Here is an 8,796-nt window from a genome sequence, read left to right as displayed (position 1 = left end):
TTTACTATTTTCTACATTGTAGAATAGTAGTGAAGACAGTGAAAACATATTATAAAACATATTAGTAGCCACAACCAGAAGGTTGCTAGTTCGAATCCCCAAGCTGACAAGGTATAACGCTGTCGTTCTGCTCCTGAACAAGGCGGTTAACCCACTGTTCAGAGGCCGTCATTGAAAATAAGAATTTATTTTTAACTGACTTGCCTAGTTAAATAAAGGTTAAATAAAAAATGTCAGGTAGACATACAGTATACAGTATGTCTGTATTGATTACTTGAAATATTTCCATTAATTTCTGACCGTCATACTAATTAATTGGAAACCATTTCTTCAATTGTAAAAAAAAAAAAAAAAGGAGAGTACAGTACAGCACAGTAGTAGAGCAGAGTACAGTAGAGCATAGTAGAGTACAGTAGAGTAGTAGAGCACAGCACAGTAGTAGAGTAGAGTACAGTAGAGTAGTAGAGCACAGTACAGTAGAGTAGTAGAGCACAGTACAGTAGTAGAGCACAGTACAGTACAGTAGTAGAGCACAGTACAGTACAGTAGTAGAGCACAGTACAGTAGAGTAGTAGAGCACAGTACAGTAGAGTAGTAGAGCACAGTACAGTACAGTAGTAGAGCACAGTACAGCACAGTAGTAGAGCACAGTACAGCACAGTAGTAGAGTACAGTACAGTAGTAGAGCACAGTACAGTAGAGTAGTAGAGCACAGTACAGTAGTAGAGTACAGTACAGTACAGTAGTAGAGCACAGTACAGCCCAGTAGTAGAGTACAGTACAGTACAGTAGTAGAGCACAGTAGTAGAGCACAGTAGAGTAGTAGAGCACAGTACAGCACAGTAGTAGAGTACAGTACAGTAGTAGAGCACAGTACAGTACAGTAGTAGAGCACAGTACAGTAGTAGAGCACAGCACAGTAGTAGAGCACAGTACAGTAGTAGAGCACAGTACAGTAGTAGAGCACAGTACAGCACAGTAGTAGAGCACAGCACAGTAGTAGAGCACAGTACAGTAGTAGAGCACAGTACAGCACAGTAGTAGAGCACAGTACAGTAGTAGAGCACAGTACAGTAGTAGAGCACAGTACAGTAGTAGAGCACAGTACAGTAGTAGAGCACAGTACAGCACAGTAGTAGAGCACAGTACAGTAGTAGAGCACAGTAGAGTAGTAGAGCACAGTACAGTACAGTAGTAGAGAACAGTACAGTACAGTAGTAGAGCACAGTACAGTAGTAGAGCACAGTACAGCACAGTAGTAGAGCACAGTACAGTAGAGTAGTAGAGCACAGTACAGCACAGTAGTAGAGCACAGTACAGCACAGTAGTAGAGCACAGTACAGTACAGTAGTAGAGCACAGTACAGTAGAGTAGTAGAGCACAGTACAGTACAGTAGAGCACAGTACAGTAGTAGAGCACAGTACAGTAGTAGAGTACAGTACAGTAGTAGAGCACAGTACAGTAGTAGAGTAGTACAGTAGCAGAGCACAGTACAGTAGTAGAGCACAGTACAGTAGTAGAGCACAGTACAGTAGTAGAGTACAGTACAGTAGTAGAGTACAGTACAGTACAGTAGTAGAGTACAGTACAGTAGTAGAGTACAGTACAGTAGTAGAGTACAGTACAGTAGTAGAGTACAGTACAGTAGTAGAGTACAGTACAGTAGTAGAGTACAGTACAGTACAGTACAGTACAGTACAGTAGTAGAGCACAGTACAGTACAGTAGTAGAGCACAGTAGAGTAGTAGAGTACAGTACAGTACAGTAGTAGAGCACAGTACAGTAGTAGAGCACAGTACAGTACAGTAGTAGAGCACAGTACAGTACAGTAGTAGAGCACAGTACAGTAGTAGAGCACAGTACAGTAGTAGAGCACAGTACAGTAGTAGAGCACAGTACAGCACAGTAGTAGAGCACAGTACAGTAGTAGAGCACAGTACAGTACAGTAGTAGAGCACAGTAGAGTAGTAGAGCACAGCACAGTACAGTAGTAGAGCACAGCAGAGTAGTAGAGCACAGCACAGTAGTAGAGCACAGTACAGTACAGTAGTAGAGCACAGTACAGTAGTAGAGCACAGTACAGTACAGTAGTAGAGTACAGTAGAGTAGTAGAGCACAGCACAGTAGTAGAGCACAGTACAGCACAGTAGTAGAGCACAGTACAGTACAGTAGTAGAGCACAGTACAGTAGTAGAGCACAGTACAGTACAGTAGTAGAGCACAGTACAGTACAGTAGTAGAGCACAGTACAGTAGTAGAGCACAGTACAGTACAGTAGTAGAGTACAGTAGAGTAGTAGAGCACAGCACAGTAGTAGAGCACAGTACAGCACAGTAGTAGAGCACAGTACAGTACAGTAGTAGAGCACAGTACAGTAGTAGAGCACAGTACAGTAGTAGAGTACAGTAGAGTAGTAGAGCACAGCACAGTAGTAGAGCACAGTACAGCACAGTAGTAGAGCACAGTACAGTACAGTAGTAGAGCACAGTACAGTAGTAGAGCACAGTACAGTAGTAGAGTACAGTAGAGTAGTAGAGCACAGCACAGTAGTAGAGCACAGTACAGCACAGTAGTAGAGCACAGTACAGCACAGTAGTAGAGCACAGTACAGTAGTAGAGCACAGCACAGTAGTAGAGCACAGTACAGTACAGTAGTAGAGCACAGTACAGTAGAGCATAGTAGAGTAGTATAGTACAGTAGAGTAGTAGAGCACAGTACAGTAGTAGAGCACAGTACGGTAGTAGAGCACAGTACAGTAGAGCACAGTACAGTAGTAGAGCACAGTACAGTAGAGCACAGTACAGTACAGTAGTAGAGCACAGTACAGTAGTAGAGCACAGTACAGTAGTAGAGCACAGTACAGCACAGTAGTAGAGCACAGTACAGTAGTAGAGCACAGTACAGTAGTAGAGCACAGTACAGTACAGTAGTAGAGCACAGTACAGTACAGTAGTAGAGCACAGCACAGTAGTAGAGTACAGTACAGTAGTAGAGTAGAGTACAGTACAGTAGTAGAGTACAGTACAGTAGAGTAGTAGAGCACAGTACAGTACAGTAGTAGAGCACAGTACAGTACAGTAGTAGAGCACAGTACAGTACAGTAGTAGAGCACAGTACAGTAGAGCATAGTAGAGTAGTATAGTACAGTAGAGTAGTAGAGCACAGTAGAGCACAGTACAGTAGAGTAGTAGAGCACAGTACAGTTGGAGCCTTCCTGCTGGCTATGCATACTTTGCACATTTTCCTGTAGTGTGCACTTGTCCACTACCCATATGGTGGTCCTCTGTAGCTCATTTGATAGAGCATGGCACATTAAACTTTAAAATTGAGATAGATAGATAGTCTCAATTGGACCTCATCTATCTATCTATCTATCTATCTATCTATCTATCTATCTATCTATCTATATATATATATATATATACAGTGGGGAGAACAAGTATTTGAAACACTGCCGATTTTGCAGGTTTTCCTACTTCCAAAGCATGTAGAGGTCTGTAATTGTTATCATAGGTACACTTCAACTGTGAGAGACGGAATCTAAAAAAAATCCAGAAAATCACATTGTATGATTTTTAAGTAATTAATTTGCATTTTATTTCATGACATAAGTATTTGATACATCAGAAAAGCAGAACTTAATATTTGGTACAGAAACCTTTGTTTGCAATTACAGAGATCATACGTTTCCTGTAGTTCTTGACCAGATTTGCACACACTGCAGCAGGGATTTGGCCCACTCCTCCATACAGACCTTCTCCAGATCCTTCAGGTTTCGGGGCTGTCGCTGGGCAATACGGACTTTCAGCTCCCTCCAAAGATTTTCTATTGGGTTCAGGTCTGGAGACTGGCTAGGCCACTCCAGGACCTTGAGATGCTTCTTACGGAGCCACTCCTTAGTTGCCCTGGCTGTGTGTTTCGGGTCGTTGTCATGCTGGAAGACCCAGCCACGACCCATCTTCAATGCTCTTACTGAGGGAAGGAGGTTGTTGGCCAAGATCTCGCGATACATGGCCCCATCCATCCTCCCCTCAATACAGTGCAGTCGTCCTGTCCCCTTTGCAGAAAAGCATCCCCAAAGAATGATGTTTCCACCTCCATGCTTCACAGTTGGGATGGTGTTCTTGGGGTTGTACTCATCCTTCTTCTTCCTCCTGTCACAAGCCGGCTCATAGCCTGTGACAAATGAGAGGACACGAACAACAGGTATAGGCCAATTCAAAAGTGTTCTTTATTATTAAGCAAACTATTAACTTAAACTAAGAAATAGGAATGAGGTGTGGATGTATCATAATGTAAGGTGTATGTAAAGTGCATGGGTGCATGAATATGTGTGTGTGAACATGACTGAGTGGAAACTATGCAAAACTAAAAAGGAACAAACAAATCATGAGCATACCTGGAGGAGCAGAGAGAGAGAGAGAGAGAGCAAGAGTGATTAGTGACAGCTTTATACCCTGAGCCCAGGTGGCTCCAATCACTTAACGACCCTCCTCTGCCTGCAGGAGGAACCACCCCCTGCACGGCAGAGGAGGAGCCGTGACACTCCAAACACGGCGAGTGGAGTTTAGACCAAAAAGCTCTATTTTTGTCTCATCAGACCACATGACCTTCTCCTTGGCAAACTTCAGACGGGCCTGGACATGCGCTGGCTTGAGCAGCGGGACCTTGCGTGCGCTGCAGGATTTTAATCCATGACGGCGTAGTGTGTTACTAATGGTTTTCTTTGAGACTGTGGTCCCAGCTCTCTTCAGGTCATTGACCAGGTCCTGCCGTGTAGTGCTGGGCTGATCCCTCACCTTCCTCATGATCATTGATGCTCCACGAGGTGAGATCTTGCATGGAGCCCCAGACCGAGGGTGATTGACCGTCATCTTGAACTTCTTCCATTTTCGAATAATTGCGCCAACAGTTGTTGCCTTCTTACCAAGCTGCTTGCCTATTGTCCTGTAGCCCATCCCAGCCTTGTGCAGGTCTACAATTTTATCCCTGATGTCTTTACACAGCTCTATGGTCTTGGCCATTGTGGAGAGGTTGGAGTCTGTTTGATTGAGTGTGTGGACAGGTGTCTTTTATACAGGTAACAAGTTCAAACAGGTGCTGTTCATACAGGTAATGAGTGGAGAACAGGAGGGCTTCTTAAAGAAAAACTAACAGGTCTGTGAGAGCCGGAATTCTTACTGGTTGGTTGGTGATCAAATACTTATGTCATGAAATAAAATGCAAATTAATTACTTAAAAATCATACAATGTGATTTTCTGGATTTTTGTTTTAGATTCCGTCTCTCACAGTTGAAGTGTACCTATGATAAAAAATGACAGACCTCTACATGCTTTGTAAGTAGGAAAACCTGCAAAATCGGCAGTGTATCAAATACTTGTTCTCCCCACTGTATATATATATATAGTGTAAATTGTTTCGGTTGTAATTGTTCAGTTTAGACAACTGACTTATGTTGGACGTGTGTGTTTTGTTAGTGACATCAACAGGTGGGACATCTTTTTTTAGAGAAAGATTTCTTTAAATAAACAAAACTACTAATTCGATCAGTATCTGTCAATGTAATAATATAACAACTCAAGATGTTCTATTGAAATAATAGAGTTACGTTTTTTGGTTTTACAAAAAACATGAATTACTTTACAACACAAAGTTTAGGAGTGAGGGTTTGGGACAGCCAACTCTCAGTAAAATAGGTGTCTAAACAATAACTTTGTATATACACTGCTCAAAAAATAAAGGGAACACTTAAACAACACAATGTAACTCCAAGTCAATCTCACTTCTGTGAAATCAAACTGTCCACTTAGGAAGCAACACTGATTGATAATAAATTGCACATGCTGTTGTGCAAATGGAATAGACAAAACGTGGAAATTATAGGCAATTAGCAAGACACCCCCAAAACAGGAGTGATTCTGCAGGTGGTGACCACAGACCACTTCTCAGTTCCTATGCTTCCTGGCTGATGTTTTGGTCACTTTTGAATGCTGGCGGTGCTCTCACTCTAGTGGTAGCATGAGACGGAGTCTACAACCCACACAAGTGGCTCAGGTATTGCAGTTCATCCAGGATGGCACATCAATGCGAGCTGTGGCAAAAAGGTTTGCTGTGTCTGTCAGCGTCGTGTCCAGAGCATGGAGGCGCTACCAGGAGACAGGCCAGTACATCAGGAGACGTGGAGGAGGCCGTAGGAGGGCAACAACCCAGCAGCAGGACCGCTACCTCCGCCTTTGTGCAAGGAGGTGCACTGCCAGAGCCCTGCAAAATGACCTCCAGCAGGCCACAAATGTGCATAGGAACTGAGAAGTGGTCTGTGGTCAGCACCTGCAGAATCACTGCTTTTTTGGGGATGTCTTGCTAATTGCCTATAATTTCCACGTTTTGTCTATTCCATTTGCACAACAGCATGTGCAATTTATTGTCAATCAGTGTTGCTTCCTAAGTGGACAGTTTGATTTCACAGAAGTGTGATTGACTTGGAGTTACATTGTGTTGTTTAAGTGTTCCCTTTATTTTTTTGAGCAGTGTATTATACTATACTGTTATACTATATATTATACTATATTAATTCACCAATATGTTTGTAATTGCCTTAGAACACATCGTGATGTAAATAAATGTCCTAAGTTTGGAGACTTAAACATGCACTATGCAGAAATCGCTCTGCTATTTCCTGGTTGTTAAAATTCGAATAGTTCGCCTAATTTCAGTTTGTGACAAAACAAGGAAGTATAGTGTAGATAATCATTATACCATCTAAACCACTGCTAAATATATTTTCCATAACCAAAAATATTGTATTTTCAGCTGTTTGAAGCTGGTGTTCAAAACCAAAACTAAAAGACGCAAAAACAAAACTTAAAAAGGAAAAGCATAGAAATAGCCCACATAAAACAGATATATCGCTTCTTAGACTTGCTTTCAACGAGAATGACAGATTTTCATTTCTATGTTAATTCTGTCAGGTTGCTCACAAAGTTACATATTGCTGCTTTAACGGTAAAAAAAAAAATATGGGTGGGAAAGCACTTTTTGCCACTTATGCAGAATCACCATATAGGGCCTGTCTTATATGAAAAATAATTTCACAAAAGTAGTCCTCGACTCACACTGCATAATTCAATATACATGGAATCAGGGTCGGCAGCTCTGTGAAATAATAGAGGCAAAACAATGATGGTGGGTGTTGGACAAGGTTAATGTTTCAGGTGTTTTCTACCCAATTTTGAGAGCTCTTGGCTGTGAGAGATAAATATTGACATCAATTGGGTAGAACACACACACACACACACACACACACACACACACACACACACACACACACACACACACACACACACACACACACACACACACACAGGTTGAAGTACAGCAAGATCTCTGTTTGTTTGGAGCAGAAGCGTTACAAAAAACACTAAATTGCTGAATTAGCTTGGTGCCCTTGGATAAACTTTTCAGAATCCGTTATCGGTCTTCCCCCGATGTGGAGAACAACACACACACACACACACACACACACACACACACACACACACACACACACACACACACACACCTCTCTGTACATTGCTCCGTTCATCTTTCCCTCGATCCTGAGTATTCTCCCAGACCCACTATTTTCCCATGGTCTGAGAGTCCTTTAGGTGCCTTTTGGCAAACTCCAAGAGGGCTCTCATGTGCCTTTTACTGAGGTGTGGCTTCCGTCTGGCCATTCTACCATAAAAACCTGATTGGTGGAGTGCTGCAGAGATGGTTGTCCTTCTAGAAGGTTCTCCCATCTCCACGGAGGAACTCTGGAGCTCTTTCAGAGTGACCATCGGGCTCTTGGTCATCTCACTGACTAAGGCCCTACTCCCCCGATTGTTCAGTTTCGCCGGGCGGCCAGCTCTAGGAAGAGTGTTGGTGGTTCCAAACTTCTTCCATTTAAGAATGATGGAGACCACTGTGTTTTTGTGGACCTTCAAGGCTGCAGACATTTTTTGGGACCCTTCCCCAGATCTGTGCCTTGACACAATCCTGTCTCGGCGCTATACGGACAATTCCTTCTACCGCATGGCTTGGTTTTTGCTCTGACATGCATTGTCAACTGTGGGACTTAAATATAGACAGGTGTGTGCCTTTCCAAATCATGTCCAATCAATTGAATTTACCACAAGTGAACTCCAATCAATTGCTAGAAATATCTCAAGGATGATCAATGGAAACAGGATGCACCTGATCTCAATTTCGAGTCTCATAGCAAAGTATCTGAATACTAATAAGGTATTTCTAAAAACCTGTTTTCCCTTTGTCGTTATGGGGTATTGTGTGTAGATTGATGAGGATTTGTATTTATTTAATACATTTTAGAATAAGGCTGGAACGTAATAAAATGTTGAAAATGTCAAGGGTGTCTGAATTCTTGCGGAATCAACTGTATAAGAATCAACTGTACAGGAATCAACATTACAGGAATCAACTGTATAGGGAATCAACTACAGGAATCAACAGTACAGGAATCAACTGTATAGGGAATCAACTACAGGAATCAACAGTATCATTGTGCTGTTTGGGTTGCAGATGGTGTGATAGTACAGGTGCATGTTTTGACATACAGTACAGTATATGTGAATGAATGTGTATACTGTATATGCATATATTTAACTCTGCACCTGTTTGAGGATTTGAGACATTTGTACTGATACCATTTGGAATTTGAAAGGCTTCTGGCATGTTTCCATATTTTTTATGAGCTCTGTTGTTTTGTTCGCTCTAGGAAAAGAAACAAATTAGCTTAGTTTATTGGCTCCT

This window comes from Salvelinus fontinalis, unplaced genomic scaffold (genome assembly GCF_029448725.1).
Source record: "Salvelinus fontinalis isolate EN_2023a unplaced genomic scaffold, ASM2944872v1 scaffold_0070, whole genome shotgun sequence".
Lineage (NCBI taxonomy): Eukaryota > Metazoa > Chordata > Actinopteri > Salmoniformes > Salmonidae > Salvelinus > Salvelinus fontinalis.
Note: the sequence above shows the minus strand (reverse complement) of the source record.